At 38.0% G+C, this 13,944-nt stretch overlaps 1 long non-coding RNA gene and 1 pseudogene across 2 annotated transcripts in view; both read right to left on the minus strand.

Moving 5' to 3' along the window:
* Positions 1-13,944, minus strand: part of LOC311614720 — a 169,601-nt gene that overhangs the window by 38,769 nt on the left and 116,888 nt on the right. The window contains exon 2 of the long non-coding RNA XR_014793706.1: positions 10,662-10,729. This is a non-coding gene — a long non-coding RNA (uncharacterized lncRNA). The remainder of the gene's footprint in view (positions 1-10,661; positions 10,730-13,944) is intronic.
* On the minus strand, positions 6,444-7,281 carry LOC311614935 (vesicle transport through interaction with t-SNAREs homolog 1B-like; annotated as a pseudogene). The gene has a single exon. The product of its transcript is annotated as a vesicle transport through interaction with t-SNAREs homolog 1B-like (transcript).

Here is a 13,944-nt window from a genome sequence, read left to right on the forward strand (position 1 = left end):
AACTTTCAAAGACAATGAACCATAGAGAAAAAGAACCTATATTATTTGTGAAATACAACATCACATTGCATAGAGTGCATCTGGAATACAGTTGATACATAATACATTAATTTCCTGCTTTGTAAAACTCATTCGAGCTTAGTAATATTACACATATTTTCTTGGGAATTTGTCTAATTAAAACCAATGTGGTGCCGAAATCGGTTTGGCTCAATGGATAGAGCGTCGGCTTGGGAACTGAAAGGTCCCGGGTTCGATTCCGGTCAAGGGCATGTACCTTGGTTGGGGGCATATCCCCAGTAGGGGGTGTGCAAGAGGCAGCTGATCGATGACTCTCTCTCATCGATGTTTCTAACTCTCTGTCTCTCTCCCTTCCTCTCTGTACAAAATCAATAAAATATATTATAAATAAATAAATAAATAAATAAATAAATAAAAATAAAACCAATGTGGTAATAAAATTCTGATAGTATTTTGCAAAATTGCGATAAAAGTTGTTTCCTGAAAACACTCCCCTGATATTGGGTGTCCCTCACTTTTATATCTGCTCATCATTTAGAACCGGAAGGTAATATTTGGGCAATGACCTGAAGAAAGTGAGGGATTAAGCCATGCATACATCTGAAGGAAGAATGTTCCATAGAGAAACAGCATGTACCAAAGCTGGGAGTGTACTTTGTAAATGGAGAAATAGGAAGGAGGCCTAAGATAGCAACTCCACTGCTCTGTCTAGGAGACCAGAAATCCTAATAGTTTTCAGTATTGTATTATTCTGAGTGCTTTGAAAAACGGAGCTTGAAGCAAGGCTTAAATGCTAATGCTTTCATGGGAGGTATAATTTAGGGCAGTTAAAGTGAGAACAGGATAGGAGATTCAAATATAAGATGATGATAAAGCTGCATTGGTGGTATAGTGGTGAGCATAGCTGCCTTCCAAATATAAGATGATGACTTATAGCATTGCTACTGCTTCCCAAGAAATTTTTTAACAAACTGAGACACAGCTGACACACTTAGGTGCACCCCACGGCTAAATTAAAGAACTGTGCCTTATACAGTCCAGGTGAGTGATAATGGATAGGGATCTTATCTGTTGACTCTGCCATCACTCATCTCCCATTGGTCAAAGTTTTCTTGGCAGGCATTAACATTTCCTGTACTTCTGTGTATAAAATATCTATGCATTTTATGCCAAGACCGGTTTGGCTCAATGGATAGAGCGTCGGCTTGGGAACTGAAGGGACCCGTGTTCGATTCCTGTCAAGGGCACGTACCTTGGTTGCGGGCATATCCCCAGTAGGGGGTGTGCAAGAGGCAGCTGATCGATGACTCTCTCTCATCGATGTTTCTAGCTTTCTATCTCTCTCCCTTCCTCTCTGTACAAAATCAATAAAATATATTAAAAAAATATCTATGCATTTTATTATTATGTAAAAGTAGAGCATTTTCTACAAATAAACAAAAATAACAGTCTGCTCCTTCAGTCTAGGTCCCAAAGTGAAGATGATGTACAGCAGAATTAGTAAGGAATAAACCTTTGCTGATGTAAGCCACTGAGATTTTGGAGTCAATTTTTGTTGCAGCATAATCTAGCTTATCCTGACTGATTCAGGGATTCACTACCCCATTACCACATTAAAGAAGATTATCAGTGTTTCAATATAAAATCTGCTTGATGTTATTTAATATAGTATTTCTCAAACTATTTTGACTACTAAATATTCTTTTCACAGAGTACTTTAATATTATGGAAGTAGTCTGACAAAACAATATGTATAATCTTTTTTCAAGGAGATTGGGAAGCACACCCTTTTCTAGAACAATTAAAATATTCCCAGACCTTAGCTGGTTGGGGTATGACTGATATTATATTAACATTATGCCCAAATTATGGACTCCTAGCCCATCACTACCTGCTCCCCCCTGAATCCCTCTGATGTCCCTGGGACTTGTAGGGCAAGTGAATTACAGGTATTCAAAGAAAGTACCTGCCCACATTCTTCTGAGTGGTACTTGTTGTCAGGTATCTAGTTCCTGATCTGTTTCTCTTCTGTGAGCTGCCATTTTCCATTAGTGGCCACTCCAAGGCCTTAGGGTGCCAATGCTAAGTGGTGGTCTGTGGCAGAGTAGGGCCCCTTCTGGGATTCAGCATATAAGAGAATCTCTGATGAACGAAGCCCCTTCAGCCTGACACCCTGACACCTCTCTTTCTAGGATTTTAGAACACTCATCAGATCAGGCACAGGGCAGACTCTAGGCCAAGGATTTGTCTCCTCTTGCTCCTCTCTCCAGAGGTATTTCCTCCTCCTTTTGCTCACAAATGAAAAGCACCTCAAATCAACTTAAGCAAAACCAGACAGCGGGGATCCTTAGTCCATGACTCAGCTGGGACCCCCTTGCTTCATGAATGCCTTTCATGCCCCCTCTGTAGCTCCTCAGTAAATCCAGTCTGCAGTAATAATGGAAGTTGGAAGCTACAACTCTGATGTCATAAGGACATTGAAAGAATTTGAAAGTTGGTGATTATTCTCATATCCAAGCCAGGGGCACCAAACCACTGGGCTGAGGTAGTGAACAATGTCCCCAGGCAGTAGACCAGAAGGGAGCTGAATAATTTTAAATATATATATATATATATATATATATATATATATATATATATATATACTTTATTGATTTTTTTACAGAGAGGAGGAGAGAGGGATAGAGAGCTAGAAACGTCGATGAGAGAGAAACATCAACCAGCTGCCTCTTGCACACCCCCTTCCGGGGATGTGCCCGCAACCAAGGTACATGCCCTTGACCGGAATCGAACCTGGGACCTTTCAGTCCGCAGGCCGACGCTCTACCACTGAGCCAAACCGGTTTTGGCGGGAGCTGAATCATTTTTAAAATATTTGAATATTCAGACCCATCTGTAGGGAAATCTTCCCACCACTGAAACCTTATTAGAATTCTCAGGTTTAGTCCCACTAAGTCCTTATGGGGAAAAAAGACTGCAGATGGTGAATTTCAAAAAAAAAAAAAAAAAAAGGGAGGAAGATGGATGGGAGACATGATGGGAAGAATAAAGGGGAATGAATCTGATTCTGAAAATAGCAACTGAAAATCAGGCCTAGAAACAAATTCACTGAGTGATTGGATGAATTCAGTAATTAAACCAAATTAGTTCCTTTTACTATAATTTCCCCTTGAGAATAATCAACAGAACTCTAAGAAAAGTATTTGTCAAAGTTTTCTCATATTTAATTATCCATAATTCTGTGCCATGCACAGAGGAAGAGCAGGAAAACAGAGGTTGTGGCTTCATGGCTTCTACTTAAGGTAAGATTCATAGGCTGGGACAGTGAAAGGACAATGAAGGGAACCATTGTCTTGACTGATACAGAGGTAAATTTTATGGCTGTTTGAATTACAAATTTTAATCTATATTTAAAAATTCTTCCCATGGAATTAAGAACTTAGTTAAAGGATCTGAAGTGAGTGTTTTCTCTGGCAAAGCATTGCCTTTGTGATAGTTGATGAAGTTTTTCTCTTTCAAAGGCATAAATGGCATAAACGGAGCTTTGTGGATTAGCCTGTACTTCTCAATTGTGTAGGGGGCGACTTATTAGTTGATTCCCTGGGTGGGAGGGAGTGTGCAGGAGTAATTAGAATTCTTAGAAGAGCCATCACCATCCCCTTCCTTTGAAGAGGTATTGCCCTTCAGTAGAATATCATGTGGAATTGCTTCTTACTGGAGACCTCAATTTCCTCATTCTCGAAAATTTCTATAAAAGAAACCTATCTCCTGCTTTCACTGCTCTGCACACCCGTATAATTGAATGTTCCAGAAGACATAAAAGCGAGCAAGCCAGGGACGCTTTATTCTGATGCCTCCTATCAACTGCACCTTACAGTTGACATTAGTCACGTTACCTTTGAACCCCTATCCAGATGTGAACAGGAGCACACTGAACTCATTTTATGTGCCTCATTGACTCGATCATTTTCTCTTATTATTATTAGCTCATCAGGTTGGCATTTATGATAAGAAGTGGGAAAGCAGGGCAGAACTAGGGATATCAGAAACTTATTCTTAAAAAAATGTTTTCTTTGATTGCCTGGAATGACTTTTCCTTAAATATGTATTTATTTAAAATATTAACCCAAATCTCCTAATTCTAATAATATTTGATCACAGATATTACCCTTTCAAAGTTTGTATTGATATATAGTATATATTCAGAAAAGTGCATGTAACCTAAATGTGCAGCTCACTGAATTTTCAAAACTTAAACACATGCTTGTGGTCAGTACCCATATCAAGAAAGAGGACTTCCGGAAATACTTATTCCAGTCATAACTCCTGCCCCATAAGGATAACCAACTGCTTGACCCCTAATAGTGGGGAACCTTTTTGGCTCTTTTTGAACTTTCTATAAATAACATTAGACAGTTTTTCCTGACTTCTTTCAGTCAACATTATATTTATGAGTTCCATCCTTACTACTCCATGTAGTTAGAGACTGGTTATTCTCATTGCTGCATAGTGCTAAAAATACAACAGAATTTCTGTGATGGACATTTGGGTAGTTTCCAGTTAAATGCTGTGAGTGATGCTTCTGTAAACATTCAAATTCATGTCTTTTCATCAACGTAAGTACATTTTTGTAGGGTATATAACCAGGAATTACTAAGTCAGGGTAAGCATTCATTTAGCTTTAGTAGATACTACAAAAAATGTTGTTTGTAGTTGTATGAATTTGCATTACCACTACCAGTGAGGAGAGTACCAGCTGCTCTACATCCTCTCCTAAAATGTACCTACACACTAAGGGATGTTGTATATTTTGGTTGCTAAAAATCCAGATTCTGAAACTAAACTTTATGGGTTCAAATTCCAGCTTTATCATGTAGTAAGTATGTGACCTTGGGCACCTTAACTTTTCTGTGTCTCAGGTTTTTTTTTAAATATGTAAAATGGGGATAATAAATTACCTACCTCGTTAGGTTAAGGATTAAGTGAATTAATGCACATAGAATACTAAGAACAGTACCTGGTACATAGAAAGTACTCCATAAATGTTAGATATTGTTTTCATTCAAATGTATCAAAATTAATTGCCACCAGTATAGTAAGGGACTTGTGTCTTATTATCTATAACAACAACAACAAAACAGAAAAATTTCCACATAACCTGGGGAGGCACTCAGATAAGTGCCACAAGGGGTCTCTGTATGCAGGAGCAAGTCAGCATACATGATCTTAATCTTGTGCTATACCAATCGAAACTGATTCTTGGGAACTTGAATGTTCAAATTAAACCAGACTGTCAATGCTTTGAAATAATTATAGGAAACTGTGACTCATGTGTAGAATCAATATGATAGCCTTTGCTTTTAAAAGTTATTAATGAATTAATTTTATTTGTCTAGTAAGTCAGTTATATAACTTCCATTAAATTAGTGACTCCAGTTTCAGTGAATTCCTTACAAACTCTACAGACTTTTACATTCTAGCCCTCGCTAAACACTGTTTTAGGAATTGACACAGATATGATTTCAGTTAATAAATATGGATTCAGTAAATATCCAATGGAGAAAAGAGAAATAATAAAAAATAATAGGAGGGCACTGAGCAGTAAGTTCAAAGGCACACAAAGCTGAACCTCACTCCAATCTCCAGACTGGAATTTGTTTTTAATTTTTAATGTTTTTATTGATTTTGTACAGAAAGGAAGGGAGAGAGACAGACAGTTAGAAACACCGATGAGAGAGAGTCATCAATCAGCTGCCTCTTGCACACCCCCTACTTGGGATATGCCCGAAACCAAGGTACATGCCCTTGACCGGAATCGAACCCAGGACCTTTCAGTCCCCAAGCCGACGCTCTATCCAATGAGCCAAACCGGTTTCGGCTGGAATTTGTTTTTAACATTAAATGTTATAAAATACATATTCTGTGTCCCATCTTCCAGTTTAATGAGATGCAGCTCTGGCTGCTGTTAGAATCACAGTGGGAACTTTAAAAAATATGGATGCCTAATCTTGCGCCTAGAAATTCTGATGGAGTCTGTTTGGCAGCAGGGCCCAGATGCTTCTTTTTCTTAAGCTTCCCAAGTGATTCTAATGTACAGACAGACTTGGAAATTATTGTTTTTCTGAGTATCAGTAGTGACAATATTGGTGGTGCCTTTTGAGTGTTTTCTCCTCCAGTAGGGTCAGAGGAGTGGTTCTGAATAGTTTCTATGGAGTCTGTCTGCTTTGATCAAAAAGCTCCAAATACTGGCTCAATCAGTTTTCATCTAGCATATTTTCTCTCATACCTATAACCTAGGAATATTCCAAATTTATTTATTTATTTTTAAAGAAGTCATAAATAACATTTATTACCTTGGTATACTACACTGGTCTTGTTGCTGTTTCTTCACATTAACTAGTTTTCTGTCTTCCCTCCCTCTTCCCACAGTCTGGCTACACAGTGCATCCTTGAAGCATTAGCTCACAGACACTATATGCTTATTCCACATTCCTAACACCATTCATTCTCAGGGTCAAAGTTCTGGTCAACAAACCCTTCCATGCAAGAAGTTCAGTGCTTGTGAAAGAATATGTGATAAACCAGGCCTCTCAGGATGGCTATTTCCAGTGAGATGACAATGGAAAGTAGCAGCTTGTTGGTTGTCACTTTTCTGGACATTGACCGGAGAATCTTTCGACTTTTGCTCAAGTTTTCATTTGTGCTTACCAGTCTATTCTTGGTATGTTACAACTGGTCACATTGCTTTCCCAGCTCTTCTATAATTCCCAAGCCAATCTGGGTAGTCTCTGTGGTAATCTGATGAGAACTCTCAATATTCTGGGTGGCCCTGTTCAGACTGTCAGTGCCTTGCAAAAGCAATACCCTGAGACTGAAGCTGATTCATACACTAATTCTCTACAGAGTATGTGCCAAATTTCATGTCTTCTTGGACTCCAGGTGTGGCTGTCAAAGGCATGCTTTTCACTTTCTGATGGAGTTTGGCAAGGTCCTTCTGGTAGTTTCAAAGCTTAGACATCATAGGGTTATGAAAAGATAGGAGGGCATAACATAGTTCCTCTTCCATCTCTGTCAGCATTTCATATGCTTCCTGTTGCTTTTCATCAAAATCTCTGATCAATTTATTCTTCTCTTCTGTCCCCGAGCCCCCAGGAGCTGCTCCAGGATCCCCCATTCCCCTCTGCATAGATCTTCATGAAGGCCACGGAAAATTTCATGCAGTTTCTTAAAATGCTCTGAGGAGGCCATGGAGGTGGCCATGGCACAGGCCGCAGCACCGAGATTTGGGCTCAGGCCCTCTCCTACCCCAGCAGTCAGCTGCCCAGCCCTGCAGGCATCACAGCTACCACCACCACCACCACCACCACCACCACCACCACCACCACCTCCACCACCATCACTACCAAGGCCACCCAGGAAGAGGTGCTTCATTCTAGTCTATTTTAAACCTTCCTGTGGTTTCTAAAGCACAATACTTTCCTAACTACAGATTTACTATTTCAAATCACATGGGCTGTGATTTAATATAGAGCAGAACTAAATAGATTAGTAATTGGACATTTTTCCCAATTAGTAATTGGACATTTTTTATCGATGAAAAAATGATAACACGAAAGTGCATTGAACTGTAAAGCCCTTCATAGAAGAGTGCTGTTACATTTATGTTGTTGTTATCACCTGTAGTGTTAACTGCAGTAAGATGGAAAAAAGCCATTAAATAATCACTCTATTTGGACATGTGAATTTGAACTTCTGGCTCAACCACTTATTAGCTGTGGGTTCTTGCCCTCTCTGAGCAGATTTTTCATGAAACATGGGAGTATTTAGAACTCAGTGGGAAATTTTGTAGATTAAATGAGCTAATGTAAATGGTATTTGGCAAGGATTGAATCCTGAGTAAATGGAGGTTACCTTCCTGTATTAGTTAATGCTATGATGCTATTGCATAACAAACACCCTCCTTCAAAACCCTAGTGGCTTACTAAAACAACATTTACAGTATTGTTTTCACTCATGTGTCTCTGGGTCAGTTATAGCAGCTCTGCTTAAGGCTATGAATCAGATCGAGGCCTGTTCCACATGTATCTCATTCTGGAACCATCAGCTTTTCAAGGCACACTCTTCTCATGGTAGATGCAGATATAAGAAGAACCTAGCAGAAATTTTCAATGCCATTTACCATCTCAGCTCAGAACTCATTCATGATCACTTCTGCCCACTTTATCCTGGCCAGAGCAAGTCATATGGCCAAGCTCAAAGTCAATGGAACAGAGAAGCATAATCTGCCTAGTGAAGTCATGACACAGTGAAGGGAATAGAGAGAAGAATTGTAAACAAATAATACGTTCTACCACACTTCCCTTACCTTCTGCAGGATGCTAACAGAGAAAAAAAAGAGGGGTAAGGGAGGAAGGGAGGAAGTAAACTGTTGGCTCTCACAGAACTCTACCTTATAACTAATTTGTGAGAGTTTATCTTGCCTCCTTGTAGAGATAGTCCAGCCCTCATGCAGCGGGAGAAAAGCCATTCTCTGGTGCAGCAACTTCCTGACCCCTCCCTACTCCAGGTGGTTATGATAAAGGATAAGCTACTCAGAGACAGTCTAGAATTCACCAGAAGCCTTCTCAAATCTTGCTTGCATCAACACAGAATAAACCGAAGCAATAGTTGATGAAATTCAGCAAAACAGACAACACTATATACCAGTTGTCAAAATAACCCCATCTTTGTCCAAATTCAACCCCTTCTTTTTACCATTTCAACATCTTTTAAAAAATATATATTTTATTGATTTTTTTTACAGAGAGGAAGAGAGAGGAATAGAGTTAGAAACATCGATGAGAGAGAATCATCGATCAGCTGCCTCTTGCACACCCCCTACTGGGGATGTACCCGCAACCAAGGTACATGCCCTTGACCAGAATCAAACCTGGGACCTTCCAGTCCGCAGGCTGACGCTCTGTCCACTGAGCCAAACCAGTTTTGGCTCAACATCTTTTTAACGTGTAGGCACCATCAATGAGTATTTGCTGTAAATGACATAATCACTTTTCTGATATATAATGGTGATAAGCTAAGAGCCCTTTATTTGAATTCTAACATTTCATTTGGATTTCAAAACTGGGTGACTAGGCAGCCCCACCTCTATTATCTAACCAGCATATTCTGGCCAAACATGTATTGTGGCTATGGAGAGTTACCAGATATGCCCTTGCATATTCATTAATTGGCGGGAAGATTTTAGTGACTAAATCAAAGGTGTTGAACCAAAAACAACTGTAATAATTGAGGATAATTCAGAATGTATTTTAAAATGTCAAACTGCAATAAATTCACCCCCTGAAGATCTTTGTTGAAGGATCTTTAGCAACAACCATGCCACCAGAAAGCAGCATGTAGCAGGCTGCGCTGTTACCATGTCAAAAGGAGCTACAGAACCATCTTCTCCAGGAACGGTCCTTGGACCGCCAACATCAAAATCACCTACAACTGTTTGGTAAAAGTGCAGATTCCCAGGTGAACCTCTAGACTTAATGAATTGGCATCTTTAGGTACAGGACCAGAGAATATACATTTTATGCATATCAAAGCTTTTGTAAAACATCAAATATAGACAAAGGTCCTGCACATCTTGGATTCTGAGTATTAGTTATGTTTTCTATAATGCCAGGTTAATCAGTCTCACTGATAAAAGCAGTGAAAAGATTTCCCCCATTATTATTATTACTGAACTAAAAAAACAACAACAAAAAACAACCTAAATTTGTTTAAAAATTTTCAACCAGAGTATTATTGTAATAAGATTTTTGTGCCTTAAAAAAATCCACAACTTGAATCTTAGAAACCACATTATTTCATTAAGATCTTTATTTTGATAATGAAACGATTTCTTCCCATTTTCTCAAATACCAATGGCCTAGAAAACTTATAAAAACTCTGTTGGGTGCAAGAAAAGCAAGTTAAGAAACATTTATTCTGAAGGACAGGAGAAAGTTTTATCTCTTTGTTAAATTGAGCAATTTTTGGTAATGGATAGATGATAAACTGCCTATATACACATTGGGGATTGAATCTGCAACCCAGTCATATGCACTGACTGAATGCCCTGACTGGGAATTGAACCATGACCTCCTGGTTCATAGGTCAACACTCAACCACTGAGGCATGCCTGTCTGGCAGACTGCCTTTTAAAATTGTGTTTTAGGTATAAGAACTCTGTACAGTGAAGGAAGTGTGACTACCTAAGTCAGAACTATCTTTCATGTCCTACTTAGTAAGTGCATCTTAATATTTTTATCTCTGTGTGTGGGATAATAAAAAGCATTAAACGTCTCAATAAATAAACTGAAGGATGATTTTGAGAACTGAGAGAAATATAGAAAACAATAGCAAAGAACAAGTCGATAAATTCCTACCTTTTCCACCTTCTTTCACCTTCTATTTATTACCTTTAACGTTCCAGGCTTTCATCTTAATGTTTCTAACTTCAAATTATGTGCAAAATGAATTTAAACCATTTGGGAGATTTTTAAACCTTCTTACTTAATCACTGAACACACAAAGATTCAAAAAAATGTGGGAACATGTGTTTCCCAGATTAAGAATGTCCCCAGGATATTGAAAAAACCTTGTTATCTCACCTTTAATCCAATGAACAAATAGAAGTCATTCTAAAAGACTCGTAATCATTGCTCAGACAGGAAACAATCTAGAAAAATAAATTCAAAAAGAACATTTTCAACACCATTATATTTAAGGACTAACAGAACTACAGTAGGAAAGACAATGGTAAGGCTTATGCGTTTAAGGCTTTTATATGCTTGGGCTCAGTTTTCTTCACTATGTTTTATGACAAATAAAGTTCTGTGTTTTTTTTTTTTGAGTGGCAAGAAAAAAATAGTTATTTCCAAATGATTTCAAGAGAAAAAATATTTCCCTGTGAAAATAGCTAGATGTCCTTTGACCAACAGGGCTTAAATGTCAAGGGTTCATATATGTTTATCCAGCATTTATTTCTCTTTTGAACTTTTCTAAACTATTTGCCTCAATAACATACCTTCCACCATTTTTCAGAGAAGTTAAGTGTTTAAGAGGCCCTGGGGTTTAAGCCAACATTTCTTGGTTCATAAACATATCTTATATCAAAGGTCTAATGTGCTATAGCTGAATAAAAATGTCCCCATCTTTTTGGCTGCCTGGAGATTTTACCCATGGCATCCAGCAAATTGAAATAAGGGTCTGATTGTAACTGGATTCTATTTTCTTTTGGTAGCTATTAATACCCTAAAATAAAATGATTATTGATGGAATGACATTGGAACAGTCAGACAGGCCACAACTCTCTGCTTTTACTGTAAAAGGTACTAAGAATAATTTCTGGTTTTGGTACACTCCATACATAAACTTTGGATTTCTCCACTAACGTCTTGATGACTATTTCTAAAACGAATCTTGCACCTTACAACTGGCTCATCTAGATATTTTGCTTAATTGAGGAGTGACATATTTTACCCTAATTTATTCATTTTAGTAAAGGCTATGGCCTGAGAAACTCAAGACCATTTTGTACAATTGTGACTAGAATAAATGGGGCAAAATTTCTAGCATGCATAATATGCTCTTAATCAGCATTAGTTGAATGAATAAAAATAAGAAAAATAGTGGCTTTAGATTGGACTAGGGCAGCACACTTGCATACACACACATAGTTTTTTAGGAGTGAACCAGAATTGCCTAAGATGTAAAGCTGAGTTCTAAATAGGGATGCTCCAGGTGATATTTCATTATTAAGATAACACTTCAAAAACCACCCTGAATCTGTACTGGAGCACCTCTCCCCATCTTTGTAGTGAATTGCAGATACTTGACCTATCCCATATATAGATTGCCAAACCTTTGAGGACAGAAATCTTGTCTTACATCATCTTTGACATTCTCATAACAACTAATTCAGAGCAGTGGATCTAATACACACTTGAATATTGATTGACATGTACCATATAGGGTTTTAGAAAACCAGAAACTAAAAATAAAATCCAGGATCGTAGTATATTAATATAGTTTATAGCAATTACTATTGTGCATTTTTGTGTGTGTATGTGTGTGTGTTTTTATGAGGCATTCGACTCTTCAAAGCATTTTCATCACTTATGTTCTTCCTCAAGCCCTCATGGGTTGGGAAGAAACAACTAGTATCCTCTGATGTTCTGTGCACACATGGCTGCCTTGTCACACTACCAAACCATTGAATAGACTTTATGCAAGCAATTGATCAGCTGTTTTTAGACATCAGATAGGCAGAATATGGTAGTAGGTTAGGTTGCAATAATCTGTGTTGGCCATTTTGCAACTAATTGTATTGATTTGGATTAAAACAACCAGTAACTTTTATTGAGCACCTTTTTTTTTTATGTGCCAGATGGTATTCCTGCAAACTCTCTGTAGAGAGGTGTTTTTATTATCCCCATTTTTTAGATGAGGAAAATGATGTGACTTAAGGAATGAAATGGTGGTTTGAACCCAGCTAATGTGGTTCCTGAGGCTCCTCTATTTAGCAATGTAGCATAAAGGTAGATACTACTTTTTTATTTCATAGAAGTAAAGGAAATGGTCAATCCTCAAATGACAACTCAAAGAAAGTCACCTACAGATCTCCCTTATTAGAATAATAAAAAAAAAATCTTGAATTTTCTAGACCTGCCAAGACATTGGAGTAACTTAGACAGAAATTATAAAATTGTATTATTTGCTTTACAAAATCCTGGCAAGTAAATCCAACCAAAAAAAAAAAAAAAAAAGAATAAGTGGGAATCATTTGCTTTTCCCTGTCTTCAGAATCTGCGCCCTTCAAGTTCAAGAAAAACCCAGCAAATGTAAGAAACACCTAACAAATTCAAGAAACACCTAAAAGGTAACATGTTCTGCAAAATTAAGTAGTGTACAAAACTGAGTGTGGCCAGTCCTCTGGAACTGTCTGAAACTCTTCAGTGACAAGCAAAGGAAATTTTCCTCTAGCCTGCTAATGCCCCATCTCTAGTGTCTTTTAGCCAATTTGTGTCTTAGAGCTAAATGGAGTATCCTTAAAGAAATTGGGCTCCTCTATTGTGATACTTCCAATTATTAGTATTAGTCAAGTGGGATCCTTTCTGAAGTCTGTAGGACAATTGTATGCGAGTGTGTGTGTGTGTGTGTGTGTGTGTGTGTGTGTGTGAGAGAGAGAGAGAGAGAGAGAGAGAGAGAGAGAGAGATGAAATGTCACTGAAAGTCCTTGAGAATGTATTGGCATTAGCAAGGCTTTTAAAATCCAATCACTAATTCAGTATGATTAATTCTCTTAAAGTACTTGTAGAGTGTTTCCTGAGCAGCAGTGGAGGTCACTTCAAACAAAGTAAACCACAGCTAATGTGCTGATGTTTTAAAAAGACAAGTGCTAAAAATGTCCATACAATTTCCATTACTTACTACAGTCATTAGAAACAAGAAATATGTTTATCGAACTAAAGCGGCTCAAACAATATTTTCTTTATTCAAACCCATGTAGCTGGAGAAAAATTCAAGAGTTTGCCTTGTGACAGAGAGCGATCACCCAGTTTCTATTACAGGAAAGCAAGCCTTGCCTCTAATCACTATTGATTTAGTTGTTGGCCCTTGAGACTCTAAATAGGTTTTGAATTAAGCAACATCAGCATAATCTGGATACTCACTAGAAATGCAGAATCTCAGGTCCCATCCCAGATCTAACTGAATCAGAAGGTGCATTTTAACAAGATGTTTTGTGATTTATATATGCATTTTAGTGTTTGAGAAGCACTAGTCTAGGCCAACATGAATTGTTATTTAAACATCGGACAGAAAAGAGCTGGTTGAGAAAAGGAGAAAATGCTACCTGATAAAAGCACCTTACTCAAAGATCTATTGGTGTTG

The sequence above is a fragment of the Pipistrellus hanaki genome (genome assembly GCF_964339955.1).
Source record: "Pipistrellus hanaki genome assembly, chromosome: X".
Classification (NCBI taxonomy): Eukaryota; Metazoa; Chordata; class Mammalia; order Chiroptera; family Vespertilionidae; genus Pipistrellus; species Pipistrellus hanaki.